The sequence below is a fragment of the Narcine bancroftii genome, chromosome 7 (assembly GCF_036971445.1).
Source record: "Narcine bancroftii isolate sNarBan1 chromosome 7, sNarBan1.hap1, whole genome shotgun sequence".
NCBI classification, from domain to species: domain Eukaryota; kingdom Metazoa; phylum Chordata; class Chondrichthyes; order Torpediniformes; family Narcinidae; genus Narcine; species Narcine bancroftii.
In genome coordinates, this window is record NC_091475.1 from 198,598,145 (window position 1) to 198,617,614 (window position 19,470).

At 42.0% G+C, this 19,470-nt stretch overlaps 1 protein-coding gene across 5 annotated transcripts in view; it reads left to right on the plus strand.

Annotated features, from left to right (window-relative positions):
- Nucleotides 1–19,470, plus strand: part of rgn (regucalcin) — a 78,611-nt gene that overhangs the window by 21,860 nt on the left and 37,281 nt on the right. The window contains exon 1 of one of the 5 annotated variants that reach the window (XM_069891945.1): nucleotides 4,300–4,323. The exons of the other annotated variants lie outside the window; for them this stretch is intronic. The gene's annotated coding sequence lies outside the window, so the exon portion shown is untranslated. Of the gene's footprint in view, nucleotides 1–4,299; nucleotides 4,324–19,470 lie in introns of those variants that run through there. 5 annotated transcript variants of the gene reach the window in all.

A 19,470-nucleotide genomic window follows, 5' to 3' on the forward strand; every position in this document is an offset into this window, starting at 1 on the left:
CCCTATGTCAATTCACTTTGCCTTTAATCCTAACAGGAATATACAAACTGTACTCTCAAAATTTGACCTCGCATATCCTTTCCAGAAAACAACTTCTCCCAATCCATTCATTCTTGAACCTTTCTCATTTCCTCAGAATTAGCTTTCCTCTAATTTAGAATCTGGACTCGCGGCCCAGACCTATCCTTCTCCATAATTAAACTAATGTCATCCAGATAATGTCCAGTTTATTGCTACATGTGCCGAGATGCAACGATAAGAGTTAAACAAGGAAATCTGCACATGCTGGAGTCAAGTGGAACGGGAGAAGGAAGGGAAGGGGTGGTATAGGAATTGTGTAATTCCATGCACGGCCTAACATCATTAGTCACAGGCTTCCAGTCTGCAAAGCAATCATCCTAACTGAGGCTACCCACAAACTGGAGGAGCAACATCTTATAATTCCATCTGGGCACTCTCCAACCTGACGACATTAACATTAACAATCTCCAATTTCTGTTAAATCCCTTCCCCTACTGTCCCCCCTTCTTTCCTCCTGCTCCCCACCCCTTCCCTTCCATCTCCTATTAGAGAGGTACCCTCTCCTCCTATTACTTCACAGCTTTGTTCCCTCTACCTATGATCCCTTACTTGTGCTCTGTTTCTGCCCCCTTCCTTCCTCCTCTCCTCTCTTCCCCACCCTCACCACCACATTTCCCCCCTCCGCCATGTTTTTATTCAGGCACCTGTCTGTTTCTGCTTACGTCATGAAGAAAGATCTAGACCTGAAAGGTCGGTTACCCTGTAGCCATCTGCGACAAAGAAACACACACTTGCAGTGTGGGATCTGAGATTTATTGAGGTTGGAAAGGCTCCTTTTATGCAGTTGGAGTTCCCGCTGTTTGTTAGATTGGCTGGACATCAGCTGCATGAATAACAATACCGGACAGGAACATTCTTGCATGTGAATCACCTTCTTCCCCAGCCTGTTGATCTGTTAGCTGGGCAGCTTGGCCAGCACCATTTCAGGGCTGCTGGTCTCGTACTGCTCCAGCTTTCAACCGCGCCAGTTCGCTGTGTTAAGGGACATGTGTTATGCTGCTGTTCACTACCGTGCGCGCCGCGTGATGTGCTAGCTTGATCTCTGCGGTGGCGGGCCGCGACAACCCTTTATTTTCTATGAATGCTCCATGACTGCTGATGTGTGTATTGCAGTTATAGAGGTTGTTTTGCAAGCAAACCAGTCGACATCTCATACATAGTACAACAAGTAAGAAAGGGTACAATGATGGTGAGGTATCTAGAACATGATAGTACAGGACTGGCCCTTCAGCCCAAGATCTTGTGCTGAACTATGTAATCCTACTCCACAATCTAAATTTTCTCTTCCTCTCACCCTTAGCCTTCTATTTTACTAACATCCACGTGCTTATGTATGTAAGTCTTTTTAACGTCCCCGTTGTTCTAGCTTTTACCAACACTCCCCAGAGAACTCGCCCCTCCCTGAGTAAAAAAAAACTTACCACTGACAGTTCCCCTAAACTTTCCTCCACTCACTTTAAACTGATGTCTTCTGGTATTTGCCTTTGAGGCATCAGGGAAAAGGAGCTGGCTGTCCACCCTATCTAATCCCTATTAAATCAATTTACAGAGAGAGATCAATCAGTACAGGGCAAAGATTTCATTCAGGAGTCAAATAATGTTGGGTCAGAAACTGTCCTGTAATCTGAGGGTGTATTGTCTCATAAGCCGCTTTCAGGAGGCCAGAATGCCCCAATGTAAAGCCGCCTAAAATACCCGAATGCGGCTGTTGGGAGGCCACCTGAAAGCAGAGAACCTTGACCCGAGGAGTACTTACCCAACCTTCCTCAGGTAGGTGTATACTCCGCTTCTGAGCTCATCCCCAGGCACCTGAAAGCAGGGGGGCGAGGAGACTATGGCCACAGTCAACAGGAGCCAGCGTTTGCTCCACGGTGCCTCTCTCTGCTGCACGCCTCTCAGGTGCCAGAACAGCGCCTTCAGCACTGCCACCTGAATGTCGCTTCGTCCACACCCGCAGGTGGCTCCGGAACCGCATTCTCCCAGCGATTTCACCTGAAAGTAGCTATACTTGTGAATCTTCTTCCAGATGGGAGGGGAGTTGAAGAGAGTGTGGCTGGGATGAGTTTTGTTTTTAGCATGATGGCTGCATCCAAGGCAGTAGGAGTCATAGAAGGAGTTAATGGAGGGGAGGGGGTGGGTGGGTGGGATACGTGTCGTGGCCAGTTTCTTGCAGTCTCGGCCAGTGCAGTACCCGTTCTGTTCCCACACCACACAGTGACTCACCCTGGTAGGTCGTATTCAGTGGTGCATCTGTGGAAGGTGTTGAGGAATGCTGGTGACACACCAACTTTCCTCAGGCTTCTGAAGATGTGGAGATGTTGGTGTGCTTTCTTTGCTATTGTGTTGATATAGGTGGGAAGGAACCTCAAGCTGTCCTCTATCTCTACTTCAGTGGACTGGGGAGTGAGCTCCGCCACTCCTCTGGAAGTCCACAACCATCTCCTTGGTCTTGCTGACAGTGACATCAACAACGCCCAAGCCCAGGTCATCCTGCAATGTTTTTCCTATTTGGACAAAACTGGGAGCTAGTTCTACATGCTGGTCAAGCAAAGACCAGACTTATGGCATTCACACAATCAAGTACATACAGTAAAAAGTCCTAAAATCTGGACTCCAGATTTTTGGATTTTCTGGATTCTTGAGAAGTACTTTTAAAATTCACTGTTTTGAAAATGGAAAAAACTCAAGTTTTTTTGAAGATGAAACAAAGAAAGTTGATAAAGATAGAGCAGTGGATGTTGTATATATAGATTTCAGCAAAACATTCTGTTATGGAGTCCAGAGGACCCAAAAACCAGCAGATATAGATATGCACCACAACACAGGGTTATTTAAACAAAAGTAGTTTTTAATTATATTTGAACAGAAACCAGAATTAAACTTTAACTTATTACTTAACCTACCTAACCCTCTAATACTAAGCGCAAGTGTGTTTAATGTATATTTAAGATTAGAAAAGTTCTTTAGATCACAGTCCAATCTCACTTGTTGCAGGCAATTCTTGTACTGTGCACAGAAGTTAGTATTAACAAAGTTCACCAGCCTTTGGTGCTTAACAGGCAAATGGTTACCACGCTGGAGGGTTCTTGCTGGTTTTCAGAAAGATTCCTTTTCCAGGACATCTGCAACTGATTCCTTCTCAATCAGTCTTGCTGACAAAACTTGCCCCCTTCAGGGTTCTCCAGATGATCCTCTTTCTTTCAGGTCACCTTTCAGACCGCCAGTCTTCCCTTTTGACTCAGTCACAATTCAATAAGGTTATGCACAGTAACAAGGCCAGGTCACATTTTCAGATTTCAAATTTATTGTCAGAGTACATATATGACATCACATACAACCCTGAGATTCTTTTTCTTGTGGGAGAGGCAGAATTACCACTAATTGGTAGTGCAAAAAAACTGTACACAGCATATACATGCAAACAAACAAAAAGTGTAAACAGATAACAAATGTAAACAAACTGACTGTGCAATACAGAGAGAATTTTAAAAATCAATAAAGTGCACAAGTAGGAGTCCTTAAATGAGTCCTTGATTGAGTTTGTTGTTGAGGATTCTGATGGTGGAGGAATAGCAGCTGTGGTTCGAGTCTTGAGGCACGTATACCTCTTTCTTGACGGCAGCAGTGAAAACAGCATGTGCTGTTCTCCGACGGCAGCTTTCCCTGTAGATGATCTCAGTAGTGGGGAGGGGTTTTTTGTGATATCCTGGGCTATGTCCACTACCTTTTGCAGGGCTTTACGCTCGGGGGTATTGGTGTCTCCATATGAGAATGTAATGTAGCCAGTCAGCACACTTTCCACTAGTAGAAATTTGCCAGAGTTTCTGATGTCATACCAAACCTCCGCAAACTCCTGAGGAAATAAAGGCTTTAATGTGCTTTCTTCACAATGCCATTAGTGTGTTGAGTCCAGGAAAGATCCTCCCAAGAACTTAAATTTGCTCACCCTCTCCACCTCTGATCCCACAAGGGTAAAACACAGGATTCTGTTGACACTGGTTAAGTGAAATAAAAAGCACACAAAAGCTGGAGAAACTCAGCAGGTCAAACAGTGCCTTTATGTAGCAATGGTGAAGGTACGTCACCAACACTTTGGGCTTGAGCCCTCCCCACTATTGAGAACAGGGAAAGCTGCCGTCGGAGAGCAGCACCCGTTCTGTTCTCGCTGCAGCCATCAGGTGCCTCAAGACTTGAACCACAGCTTCTATCCCTCCACCTTGATGAAGGGCTCAAGCCTGAAACGTTGGTGATGTATATTTACCTCAACTGTTTGACCTGCTGAGTTTCTCCAGCATTTGCGTGTTTTTTCTTTGATCCCACAACGATCACTGGATTGTGTTTTCCTTCCTAAAGTCAACAATCAGCTCCTTAGTTCTGGTGACACTGAGTGCAAGGTGGTTGTTGGTGCACCACTCAGCCAAGGTTTCAATCTCCCTCCTGTATGCGGACTCATCCCCATTCTTTATATAAACCAGCACCGTGGTATCGTTGGCAGATTTGTGGATGGTGTTATTGTCGTACTGAGCCACAGAGTCGTAGGTGTAAAGTGAGTAGAGCAGGGAACCAAGAATGCAAAGGGTCCAAGGTGAGATAGCTGAATGGATAGAAAGATAGCTTCATAAAAGAAAGCAAAGCATGATGGTGGAGAGTTGTTTTCCAGACTGGAGACTTGTAACTCAAGGTGTGCCAAAGGGTTCAGAGCTGGGCACATTGCTTTTTGTGATCTACATCAATGGTTTAGATGAAAACGTACACGGTGTGGCTAGCAAGTTTGGGATGACACTAAAGAGTCTGGTATTGTCAAGAGTGTCGATGGTTGCTGAAGAGATTGCACCAGGATCTTGCTTGCTCATGCAGATGGGCAGAGAATTGATGGAATTTAATATGGAGAAATGTGAGATTTTGGGAGGCTTAAAGTGGGTAGGACCTACACAGTGAATGGTAGGGATCTGTAGAGCAGAGGGATCGAGGGGTACAGGTACATAGAACAGTAAAAGTCCTAAAACCCGGACTGCTCGGGGATTGGGATCGGTCCGGATTTTCAGAATTTACAGATTCTCGGGCAGTACTTTTAAAATTCAATTTTAAGGACCAAGTCAGCATTTGACAAAATTTTAAACATAAATGTTTTTCACTACAAAAATCTGGGACTCTGATTTTTACAAAAACAATATTTATTTATATAAATTAAAATATTTGTCCTGCATATGTACTATTTGTCTGTATGTGTCTGGTTGTGTGACTGCATGTTTTGCACCGAGGACCAGAGAAAGCTGCTTTGTCAGGTTGTACTTCTACAATCAGGTGACAATAAACTTGACGTGAAGAGCATGTAATGCTTGAAATTGTATTTAAAAGTGAACAATACACTATACAATAAATTTCTTAGGGATAAGATCACCTGTGGTCACTTATTGCCACTCTGCATCTGTGGCACTGACGTGCACATACACACACTAAATTTAAAAAGTTTGAGAGTCCGGATTCTCGGGTGGTCCACATTTCTGGCCTCCAGAATTTTGGACATTTACTGTACAAAACAGAACAGATCTCCCTTTCTTTATTTATGAAGGGTTAACACTGATTCATTTTATATTTATAGAAGTGGGATTTAAAATTGATATTTGTTCAGACTACTGGAGTTGCTTGGTATTAACCATCCGTTGGCCTCATTAAGAACACAAAGACTTTATGGTTTGCATAGCTGCATAACTTCATTGGAATGACAGAAAATGAGGAGACCATTCAGCCCATCGAACCAGTGACAGTCAAAGCTCTTTAGGTTCATCTCATCTCCCAATTATTGGTCTTTGATCCTCGAAGTTATGGCATCAAGTATTCAGTCAAGTATTTTTAAATATGTTGGAGGTTTCTGTTTCCATGACCCCCTCAGTACCATAACTCCCACCCTCTCACCATTCTAATAATGGAATTATTAGTTTCTGTTCCAATGGGTCTAACTGGCTATTGACTCTTTGCCGTGAAAAATAGGTCTTTCTTGTTCACGCTTAATTGATAGTCAGTTATCATCTAGCGAATATTTCATGTGTTAATTCCTTAAGAGTATGTACTAATCTGAAGGATGGAACCCTCAGATAACTTGTATGCTTTCCTTTCAGTGACTCGGAATTGATGAGGTAACCTTATTTTCCCATGAGTTTCTTTCCAACAGACCCTTTTATGGAGTCACAGATCTTACGGGGCAAGTAAAAACAACTTACTTGATGAGTTAACTTAGTTAATATCACAGAACAAAATAAAAGGAGACTCTGAGTTGAGCTGATCTTAGTCTGGAAGGGAGGGAAAGCAAAGGGAGTGGCCGAGCAGGTGCAGAAAAGGCGTAGCCTTGCCATATTTGTGTTGTTTTAATTTATTCGATATATCAAATCTGGAATCTAAAAGAGTGCAACAGTTAAGGCAAGGCAAGGATTTTTCTTTCTCTTTAAGTTTGGTTCAAAATTTTCCTGGTCGACATGAGACTCCAGATTTATACAGCAATGTGGTTGACCCAAACTAACTCTGATTCGGCCTCACAAGCCCCTCACATCCCTTTCTCAGGATGTAATGCTGAGGGTTTATATTGTGTTGGTCGGCTTGTATTTGGAGTATTATGAGCATTTTTGGGACCTATAGCTAAGGAAGGATGAGTTGAGAAGATCTTGAGGAGGTTGACAAGAATTATCTTAGTGATCAGAGGGGACATTTGATGGCTCTGGAGTTTAAAAGGATGAGGGGGGAATCTCATTGGATCCTATCGAATATTGAAAGAGGTTGGATATGGAGATGATTATTCCAGTAGTGGGAGAGTCCAGGAGCAGAGGGCGCGGCCTTAGAATAGAAGGACATCCTTTAGAACAGAGATAAGGAGACATTTCTTCAGCCAGAGGATGGTGAATCTGCGGAATCGGCCACGGACAGCTGGGGAGGCCGTCAATGGATAGATTTAAAGTGAAGGTTGATCAGTTCTTGATTAGTAAAGGGATCAAAGGTTGTGGAGAGAAGGCAATAAAATTGTGTTGAGTGGAAAATGCCATGATTTGAATAGTGGGGCAGATTTGGTGGGCTGAATGGCCTAATTTTGCTTCCATAGCTAATGTCTGATGGAGTGCTGACAACTTAAGCATGAATAAAAAGTGTCCAGTTTTAATTGGTTCCATATTGATTGCCTCACAGTTAATTCCAGGGCCCAACTTAATGATTGCTGCAAATAGATGAAGAAGGATGACCTGATTTACTGGAACCGTTTATGTTCTCATGGTCCCAAAGACTTTTATGGTTCAGTGAAGTGTATACAGTTCAATATGGGGAATACAGAGACAGATTGGACTCACAAGCAATAACATTTTGAGCAGATTTGTTTTAGGCATCGGCTGAGGAATAAATCTTGGGTACAAATAGAAATCTCCCCTGACTTTCCCTACACTGGTTCTGTGGGATATTTATACAATGTGGGTGTTGCTGCTTTCTTCACCTGCTGCATTCCTTCTGATGAAGTTACTCGGGTAGAGGGTCATGTGGCCTTTCCATCTAGAACTTGGTGTCATGTGGATTGCGGATATCATGTGTCCTCTCCACCTGGAATCTGGTTGGAATGCGGATTGCGATGATCTCTCTGGCTGGAGCCTAGTTGGAAGTCACCTCACCTGCCAGTCAAGGGTTATATCTGCCCACAGGTTCGGTTGGTGCACGATTAGACCTCTCAGGTTACGTGGATAGGTCTTGCATTGAAAATCCCAAGCATGTGCAGTCCTTTCCCTCTCTCTCTCTTTGTTTGGTGCTACTGCATGGAGAACATCACTGAACTCCAGGCTGCAGGCCAAGGGCAGCTCCGGAGAGTTGAAAACAATGGGCCTGTCCTGGATACCGAGCTGTGGGCAATGGTGGAGACCAGGTTCATCTGATATACTTGTTCTTCTTTTCTTTGGCTTGGCTTCGCGGACGAAGATTTATGGAGGGGGTAAAAAGTCCACGTCAGCTGCAGGCTCGTTTGTGGCTGACAAGTCTGATGCGGGACAGGCAGACACGATTGCAGCGGTTGCAGGGGAAAATTGGTTGGTTGGGGTTGGGTGTTGGGTTTTTCCTCCTTTGCCTTTTGTCAGTGAGGTGGGCTCTGCAGTCTTCTTCAAAGGAGGTTGCTGCCCGCCAAACTGTGAGGCGCCAAGATGCACGGTTTGAGGCATTATCAGCCCACTGGCGGTGGTCAATGTGGCAGGCACCAAGAGATTTCTTTAGGCAGTCCTTGTACCTTTTCTTTGGTGCACCTCTGTCACGGTGGCCAGTGGAGAGCTCGCCATATAACACGATCTTGGGAAGGCGATGGTCCTCCATTCTGGAGACGTGACCCATCCAGCGCAGCTGGATCTTCAGCAGCGTGGACTCGATGCTGTCGACCTCTGCCATCTCGAGTACTTCGACGTTAGGGATGTAAGCGCTCCAATGGATGTTGAGGATGGAGCGGAGACAACGCTGGTGGAAGCGTTCTAGGAGCCGTAGGTGGTGCCGGTAGAGGACCCATGATTCGGAGCCGAACAGGAGTGTGGGTATGACAACGGCTCTGTATACGCTTATCTTTGTGAGGTTTTTCAGTTGGTTGTTTTTCCAGACTCTTTTGTGTAGTCTTCCAAAGGCGCTATTTGCCTTGGCGAGTCTGTTGTCTATCTCATTGAATATACTTGTTAGTTGTAATTAATTTACGGTCTGTTAGTGGGCTGTGCCTGTGTGATGGTCCTGTGTGATTAACCCTCGCTTTCCCGATCGGGAGTTGGGAGCATTTAGTAGTGATTCATTCGCACCTGATGTGTGGTTATTTGTGTATTATTCCAAATTGAGCTGTGTAAGTGTATGCCCTTTTGTGCATAAAAAACTCCACTGTTTGTTGATAACATGTGTCCAGTCTTGATTCTCTTTGAACCCATTCTTGAACACAACAAGTACTAATAGAAATCTTCCTTGATTTGCCCTGCACTGGTTCCATGGGATCTTTATATGATGTGGGTGTTGCTGCTTTCTTCACCTGCTGCATTCCTTCTGATGAAGGTACTCCTATTGTACTCAGCATAAGGAAATATAGAGGCATAGCTAGAGAGTCATGGAGCCATACAGCTTTCAAAGCAAGGGTGAACACCATAGATGTCTGTAATGCTTCATTACCCAATGAGCTGAACACCTTCTTTGCCAGCTTTGAGAAGAAGACCCAACAGTGCCCACTAGAATCCCTGCAAAGACTGAGGACCCTGTGATATCTGTCTGAGGGCATGTTAGAACATCATTCAAGAGGGTGAACCCTAGCAAGGCATCAGGCCCTGACAGCGTACCTGGCAGGGTACTGAAAATCTGCTCCATCCAACTAGCCGGAATGTTCACAGATACTTTCAACCTCTCATTGCTGCCATCAGAGGTTCCCACCTGTTTCAAAAGGGCATCAATCATGCCGGTGCCCAAGAAGAGTAGAGCGAGTTGCCTCAATGACTATAGCCCAGTAGTACTAAATTCTACTGTGTTGAAATGCTTTGAGATGCTGGTCATGGCCAGAATTAACACGTACCTAAGCAAAGATCTGGACCAACTGCAATTTGCCTATTGTCACAATCACCCCACAGCAGATCCAGTATCACTGGCTCTCCACTCAGCTCTGGATCACCTCAAAAAACAGCAATTCATACATATGGCTGCTCCTCATACACTACAGCCTGGCCTTCAATACCATTATTCCCTCAGAGCTGGTCAAGAAGCTACAAACTCTGGGCCTCTGTACCCCACTCTTCAACTAGATCCTTGACTTTCTCATCGGAAGACCACAGTCAGTACGAATTGGAAGCAATGTCTCCTTCTCACTGATCATCAACGCAGGTGCTCCCCAAGGATGCGTGCTTAGCCCACTGCTCTACTCATTATACATCCACGATTGTGTGGCCAGGCACAATTCCAATGCTATCTACAAGTTTGCCGATGACACCACAGTTGTTGGCAGAATCACAAACGGCAATGAGGAAGCGTACAGGAAGGAGATAGATCAGCTCTTTGAGTGGTGTCACATTAACAACCTTATGCTCAATGTCTGCAAAACCAAGGAGATGATTGTGGACTTCTGGGGTACGTCTGACCTCTACAAAAAGGATGGGCTGCGCCTGAATTGGAGGGGGATCAATATCTTGGCAGGCAGGTTTGCTCGATCTGTTGAGGAGGGTTTCAACTATTTGGCAGAGGGGTGGGAATCACAATGAGGGAGCGGAGATCAGGGTAGAAGGACAGCTAGATTTAAAGGGAGAGATGTATATGATTGTTACAATTAATGAAGGAGAGGGGGTAGTAGAAGTAGATGGTAATCAAAGGTAATCTCAAGTGTATATATTTCAATGCAAGAAGCATTGTAAGAAAGGTGGATGAGAATATTCCACAATTCCATTGCTTTAGGGGTGATAGAACAGTGGGGGATAAAAAGTGGTGGAGTTGCATTGCTTATTAGAGAAAACATTACATTGGTGCTATGGCAGGATAGATTGGAGGGCTCATCCAGTGAGGCTATTTGGGAGGAATTGAGGAAAGGGAAGGGCATGAAAATGCTAATTGGGATGTATTATAGACCCTCTAATAATAACATAAACAAAACAATTTACAGCACGGAAACAGGCCATTAGGCCCTTCTAGTCCACACCGAACCAAACACCCCTCTCTAGTCCCACCTCCCTGCACAATGCCCATAACCCTCCATCTTCTTCTCATCCATATACCTGTCCAACCTTTTCTTAAATAATACAATTGACTCCGCCGCCACTATTTCTCCCGGAAGCTCATTCCACACATCTACCACTCTCTGAGTAAAGAGGTTCCCCCTCATGTTACCTCTAAACCTCTGCCCCTTAATTCTTAACTCATGTCCTCTTGTTTTAATCTTTCCTTCTCAACGGAAATAGTCTATCCACATCCACTCTGTCTATCCCTTTCATAATCTTAAATACTTCTATCAAATCCCCTCTCAACCTTCTACGCTCCAAAGAATAAAGACCTAATCTGTCCAATCTCTCCCTATACTCTAGATGCTTAAACCCAGGTAACATTCTGGTAAACCTTCTCTGAACTCTCTCCACTCTGTTTATATCCTTCCTATAATTAGGCGATCAGAACTGCACACAGAAATCCAAATTAGGCCGCACCAATGTCTTATACAGTCTCAACATCACCTCCCAACTCCTATATTCCATGCAATGATTGATAAAGGCCAGCATACTAAAAGCCTTCTTCACCACCCTATTCACGTGAGTTTCTACCTTCAGGGAACGATGTACCGTTACTCCTAAATCTTTCTGCTCTTCTGTATTCATCAATGCTCTCCCATAGACAGTGGGAATTAGAGGAGCAAATTTGTAAGGAGATAGCATATATTTATGTAGTAAACATAGGGTTGCAATTGTCAGAGATTTTAACTTGGCACACATTGACTGGGACACCAATATTGTAAAAGGGCTGGATGGTTGGAGTTTGTCACATGTGTTCAGGAAAGTTTTCTAAATTAATACATAGAAGAACAGACTAGAGAGGGGGCAGTATCAGATGTCCTATTAGGGAATGAGATAGGTCAGGTGACCTATAGATCAGGGGTGTCAAACTCAAATTCATGGAGGGCCAAAATTAAAAACTTGGACTAAGTCTTGGGCCAAACTAAATATTTATTGAAAATTTTCAACAACATCTGCATGTTTTCTCTTCTTTCAACATATGTAATGTTAAACTTTTTCTTATTAAAATAAATGTTTAATAATAGTTTTGGTTAAACTCTTTCCAGAAGAACCATTAACAAATGAGAAATAAAATATTCAATAAATAATATTTCTCTATAGCCTTTAAGCTCCTTTTAATGTATTTTTTTTCACAAGCCAACAAGTCAAAAAAATAACAACTTGAAAATCCAATCTTTCAACTATGAACAGTCCAAAGATAACCAAAGAAAATATGAATCCAAGCTTAGCTTACTACACTGTGATTTACTCTGGTGCACCTGGGTCTAAACCAGATACTTGGCATCTCTTCTTAGATGCAAGTTCATCAAACTCTGGGGTCAGAGTTTGCCTCCCACCTGTCTTGAAAGGTCCTGTTTTCTGTCTTTCGTTTGGCCATTTTTCGTAAGGGATTTATTACATGTGAGTTAGGCAACAGGTCGCAGACGCTAATGAAAGTAAAGAGAGGAGGTGGGGGTGATTAGCGGGCTGACGCCAACGCATTTGCAAAGCATTCTGGGATTTGTAGTATTAGCTGTGCATGCACTATACTGGCATGGCGGCCAGCGGGCCAGCTCTAATGCATATTTGATATGATCTTGCGGGCCAAATATAATTATATCACGGGCCAAATTTGGCCTGCGGGCCTGAGTTTGACATGTGTGCTATAGATCTAATGATCATAATACTATTAGCTTTAGGTTAATTATGGAGAAGGATGGGGCTTGGCCTAAAGTGGAGATTATTGATTGGAATAAGGCTAATTTTGAGGAGATGTGAAAAGATTTAGAAGGTGTGGATTGGGATCATTTATTTTCAGGGAAGGATGCAACAGATAAATGGAGGATATTCAAAGGGGTAATTCTGAGGGTACAAAGTTGGTTTGTCCCTGTGAGGATTAAAGGAAAGGTTAGAAAATATAGGGAGCTTTGGTTTTCAAAGGATATTGGGAATTTGGTTCAGAGGAAGAGAGATGTGTACAATACTTATAGACAGCAGGGAATAGATGAAGTGCTTGAGGAATATAAGGAATGCAAAGAAAATCTTAAGAAAGAAATTAGAAAGGCTAAAAGGACATATGAGGCTGCTTTGGCAGGAAGGGTAAAAATAAATCCAAAGGGTTTCTACAGGTACATTAAAAGTTAAAGAACAGTGAGGGATAAAATTGGGGCCCTTGAGGATCCGAGGGGTAGGCTCTGTGAGGAGTTAGAAGAGATGGGGGAAATTTTAAATGATTTATTTTTTTTTTTTTTTTTTTTATTTTTCACACCATAAATCACATTAGCCATGATATACACTATTTCTTTTCACACTTATACAGTGACTTTTTCTCCCCCCCCCCCCTTTCCTCCCAAACCACCCCCCCACCCCCCCCTCTCATCCATTTTAGGTATACAATCTAGGTTGCATTAATCCAGTCAGACAATGTTGTCATTCAACAAAATTACACCAGAAATTCTACTGAGTCCATTCTTTTCTTTCCTTCTCCTTCTATCAACTTAGGTAATGTTTGTCCCCGGTAGGTTTTCGCTATTGTATTTAATGTAAGGCTCCTATACTTGTTCGAATATTTCAATATTATTTCTTAACCAATATGTTATTTTTTTTTCTAATGGAATACATTTATTCATTTAAATTTGGTAGTTTCTTCCTTTTAATTTGGTTATGTATTCCATTAATATTTAAAGACATATAGTTCAGCGTAGCCCTTTTATATTTTGTTTATCTTCTCTTTCCGTTTTTCCATCATTACCTTTCCTCCTTTTCCATTTCTGTTTTCTTATTTTCAACTCTTCATAAGACAACATTCCTACAACATCTAACATTTTCCTTATTCTCCTATTTCTATCTTATTTATCCCCAATCTCCCCTTCACCTCCTGAGTTGTCCTTTATCCCTTGTCGGACAACCACATCTCCCCTCTCCATTTGGATTTGCGAATCCACTCGCAAGCGTCAACTGATTGTGCAGTGACCGCTATTTCCCCCCACCCCGCCTCCCCCAGAAAAGATTTCACTTTTCATATGTCACAAAGGTCCCTCTTTTAATTCCCTCCTTATTCTCTCTATTCCATTACCTTCCCTTATTAATTCTTGTCTATACTATCTATATTTTCCTCTAAGTACAGATACATTCATGTATGCTCATTGTCTCTATTCACTCTTATACCTCTTTACCTGCATACATATCAATCGTGATCATTTTTACTCTCATTACCCGTCTTCTTCCCTCAGTCTATTTTTGTCTTTACCCACATACATATCAGTCGTGATCATTTTAACTCTCATTACCCGTCTTCCTCCCTCAGTCTATTTTTGTAATTGTTCTGCAAATTTTCGTGCTTCTTCTGGATCCGAGAATAGTCTGTTTTGCTGTCCTGGAATAAATATTTTCAATACCGCTGGATGCTTTAGTATAAATTTATACCCTTTCTTCCATAAAATCGCCTTTGCTGTATTGAACTCTTTTCTCTTCTTTAGGAGTTCAAAACTTATATCTGGATAAATGAAGATTTTTTGCCCTTTATACTCCAGTGGTTTGTTGCCCTCTCTTACTTTTTCCATTGTCTTCTCCAGTACCTTTTCTCTTGTAGTATATCTTAGGAATTTTACTACAATAGATCTTGGTTTTTGTTGTGGTTGTGGTTTAGAGGCCAATACTCTATGTGCCCTTTCTATTTCCATTTCATGCTGTAGTTCTGGACATCCTAGGGTCTTAGGGATCCACTCTTTTATAAACTCCCTCATATTCTTGCCTTCTTCATCTTCCTTAAGGCCCACTATCTTTATGTTATTTCTTCTGTTATGGTTTTCCATTGTATCTATTTTTTGAGCTAGTAGTTCTTGTGTCTCTTTAGTTTTTTTATTAGATTTCTCCAATTTCTTTTTTAAGTCTTCTACCTCCATTTCTGCTGCTACTGCCCGCTCTTCCATCTTGTCCATTTTTTTTCCCATTTCTGTTAAGGTCATCTCCATTTTAATTATTTTCTCCTCTGTGTTGTTTATTCTTTTTCTTAAATCCTTAAATTCCTGTGTTTGCCATTCTTTAAATGATTCCATGTATCCTCTAATAAGAGCAAGTATATCCTTTACCTTGCCTCTCTTTTCTTCTTCTATTTCACCATACTCTTCCTCTTCTTCTTCCTCTGAGTTGACCATCTGTTGTTTCTTTGTTGCCCTTTCCTCCTCTTCTATCTTGTTTCTATTGTCTTCTGTGGTCTCTTCTTGCTGCAGGTGTTCTGCAGCTGTCGTTGCCGGCTGTGGAGATCGACTCCCCAGCTGGTCCCCCCTCCCGTCGGTGTGTTTTTTTTCATTCGCATCGCGCATGCGCGAAACTTCGCGCATGCGCGTTTGCGCACTTTTGTTCGGCTCTGCGAGCCATTTTTGTAGTCCATTATTTACCGACCTGAGGGAGCGGGTTTCTCTCTCCGCAGCGGGCCTCTTCGGACAGGTAAGGCCTTCACCTTTTTCCTCCTTTGTCTTCTCTTCCTCTCTTCTTACCGTTGCTTTCGACTTTTCTTTTTTTGTCGCCATCTTCTTTCCACCTTTATACTCACTTTTCTGTAACTTTTATTTCTGTGCCTTTGTGTTTTCTCTTGTTTTTCCCGACTTTTCTGGAGAGGGCTGGAGTTCACCGTCCGGCCACTACTCCATCGCGTGACTCCTCCAATGATTTATTTTCTTCAGGTGAAGTGAGGAATATTAGTGGTGAGGTCATGGATAATGTACAGATTAATAGTTCTGGCTATTTTGAAGAGAATCAAGGTGAATAAATCTCCGGGTCCTGACAAGATATTCCCTAGGACCCTGAGGGAGGTTAGTGTAGAAATAGCAGGGGCTCTGAAATAAATATTTAAAATGTCATTAGCCACAGGGGAGGGGCTGGAGGATTGGAGGGTAGCTCATGTTCCACTGTTTTAAAAAGGCACTAAAAGTAAACTGGATAAGTACAGACCCATGAGTCTGATGTCGGTGATAAGTAAATTAATGGAGGGTGGGTGTTCTTGGGGATAGAATTTACAATTATTTGGAAAGACAGGGATTGATTTGGAGTAATCAATATGGTTTTGTGCGTGGTCAATCATGTTTAACAAATCTTGACAAATTTTTTGAGGAGGTTATGAAGAAAGTTAATGAAGGGAAGGCTGTGGATCTTGTCCATATGGACTTTAGTAAGGCCTTTGACAAGGTTCTACATAAGAAGTTAATTAGGAAGGTTCAATTATTAGGTATTAATGTTGAAGTAGTGAAATAGATTCAACAATGGTTGGATGGGAGATGCCAGAGAGTGGTGGTGGAAAATTGTTTGTCAACTTTGAGGCTGGTGGCTAGTGGAGTGCCTCAGGAATCAGTACTGAGTCCATTGTTGTTTGTTATATATATTAATGATTTGGATGACAGGGTTGTAAATTGGATTTGGTAAGTATGCAAATGATGCTAAGATTGGTGGTGTTGTAGACAGTGAGGAAGATTTCAAAGGTTGCAGTGGGATGTAGGCCAGTTAGAAGAATGAGCTGAAAGATGGCAGACAGAGTTTAATGCTGATAAGTGTGAGGTGCTACATTTTGGTAGGACTAATCAGCAAAAGTCATACACGTTAAATGGTGGACAATTGAGGAGTGCAGTAGAACGAAGGAATTTAGGAATTCTGGTACATAATTCCTTAAAAATGGAGTCATATGTAGATAGGGTGGTGAAGAAAACTTTTGGTATGTTGGCCTTCATAAATCAAAATATTGAGTACAGGAGTTTGGCATGTCATGTTGAAGTTGTATAGGGCATTAATAAGACCAAATTTGGAATATTGTGTGCAGTTTTGGTTGCAAATTATAGGAAAGATATAAACAGGATATAGAGAGTGCAGAGGAGATTTACAAGAATGTTGCCTGGCCTACAGGGAAAGGTTAAACAGGCGAGGACTTTACTCCCTGGAGAGTGGAAGAATGAAGGGAGATTTGAAAGAAGTATTTTAAATTATGAGGGGTAGAGACAGAGTAAATGTAGATAAGCTTTTTCCACTGAGGGTAGGTGAGATAGGTTAAGAGTGAAAGGGGAAAAGTTTAGGGGGAACATGAGGGGAAATCTTCACACAAGCAATAGGTACAGGTAATCTTATGACAAGGAAATTAATTTGAATACTGTATTTTTCTTTTACAATGTTCATTTTTAAACATAATTTCAAGCATTCCACACACTTTTTTGTGGTGAAAAAAAAAATATAAATGCATTTTTGTCAAGTGTTGACTTTATTTTTCTTTAAATCTGCTTGTTTTGATAAATTAAGCAAGCTATATTTGCTAATAAATAAACTATCAAATGTTACCTGTACATCCCTTCTTTATTCCTCAAATTTGAATTTTAAACGTACTACTTGAGAATCCAGAAAACCCGAAAATCTGGACCGACCCAATCCTTGAGCAGTCCAAGTTTAGATTCTGCAAACCTGTACCCCTCAATCCTTCTGCTCTACAGCACTCTCCAGATCCTTACCATTCACTGTGTGGGTCCGACCCACTTTAAACCTACCAAAATCTCACATTTCTCTGTATTAAATTCCATCAATCCCACCTGCAGGAGCAAGCAAGATCCTGCTGCAATCTTTGGCAACCGTCTTCACTCTTGACAATACAAAACACTTTAGTGTCATCTATAAACTTGATAATCAGGCCATGTACATTTTCATCTAAACCACTGATGGAGATCGCAAACAGCAATGGGCCCAGCACCAACCCTGTGGCACACCTCTAGTCACAGGCCTCCAGTCTGGAAAACACCTTCCACCATTATCCTCTGCCTTCTACCATGAAGCCACTTTTCTATCATTCTGCCATCTCACCTTAGATCCTATGTACCAAAGAAGGATTGAACATTACAGCACAGAAACAGGCCTCTTCAGCCCTTCTAGTCTATGCTGAACTATTTTTATGCCTTGTCCCACTGACCTGCACCCTGTCCATAGCCCTCAATACTGCTCACATCCATATATCTGTCCAAATTCCTCTTAAATATTAAAATTGAGCCTGCATTCACCACTTCAGCTGGAACCTCATTCTACTCCCCCACAACTCTCTGTGTGAAGAGGTTTCCTCTTCTCTCATCATTATCTTAGACAAAGACCTTGTTACAGCACATGCAGGATATATCTCACAATCCTCTTCAACCTCATCTCTACTAGGCTGATCTCAAAATGACCCAACTTTATCCTCTGCCAAATCATTCCCTAATAAAAATGAGACTCCTTGCATGGGTAACTTTGAAATTACTCCTACTACAACAGGTCCTTTAACTAATTCTGAATTCAGCATTATATTGGAAAGAGATATTGACTCTACCTCACCTCCAACATCTCTAATCAAAGTCGTCCCCTGTGTCAGTCTTTTGATTTAGAATTAAAACATTCTCCAACAACTCCAGTATCTCTAAGAATTTTAACAGGAACGTGTGATTCTCCCTCCTCCACTGAAACCAAGCCCTCAGACACAGAAGGTTTGAAAACATCCACAACACCCTTACTAGGTTTAGAACATCTGCTCTCCTAAAATTCAACTGTCTGAATACACGCTTCTGGTAAAAACTCCTTCTCTCATCTCCTTTTCAACACTAAACAATTTGCAATAACATGATCAGGTTTCTTACAAAAATGACATACAAATCCAGAAGTTCTGTCCTTTCCCACCTTACCTTCATCTTTTCTTTTAACATTCTCCCCAGACTTAACTTCAGACTTACTAGTCTGGTCCACATTAACCCTCTGAAAAGGCTCACTATCTGAAATTTGTTTTATTGAATCAGGGAATATTCATCCGCTAACCTTACCGTTTGTTGCCACGTCCCCACGTCACTCTCATCCAGGTATAATTTAATCTCATTTGGAACACACCTTTTAATTTCCTCAATTAATATCAATTCTCTCAATCTGTTAAATTCATTATTTATTTCTTTTGAGGTGAACCAATGGTCAAAACATGCAGATTTTTCCCAGAGCAAAATCCATACAAGATTAGTTCCATGTTTTCACCAAACTCCTAAATTTTTATCTATATGCTTCTGGAACCAACTCATAAGCTTTCAATTTTTTCTTTGGCTTGGCTTCGCGGACGAAGATTTATGGAGGGGGTAAAAGTCCACGTCAGCTGCAGGCTCGTTTGTGGCTCACAAGTCCGATGCGGGACAGGCAGACACGGTTGCAGTGGTTGCAAGGGAAAATTGGTGGGTTGGGGTTGGGTGTTGGGTTTTTCCTCCTTTGTCTTTTGTCAGCTTGTTTAATGTTATCATAATTTGCCACTTGCTCTGTAGTGAAACCAGAGCATGTAATTTGTGCTTTTCCCTTCAATACACTTTGGAGTGTAAGAGGTCTTAGCCAATCACAGTCATCCTACACTATCATCTGTACATATGTACATGTACACATTGGTGATAGAATCTGTACAATTTCCCTCATCAAAAGGAGGAACTAGATTTACCTCTCTACTAGCCAAAAACTTCTCCCTAGGAGTTACAACCTCAATTCTCTTACTTCCCTCCATCTCAATTTTTAATTTCTCTAATTGAAACTGTCTATTCCTTTCAATTTCCTCCGTCCACTTCTCAGCTACCTCTAACTCCTATATCCTCCATTTTTTAGTTTCCTCTGCCTGGTATATTCTCCTTTTTTCATCCTCCTCTGTTTTTCAGCT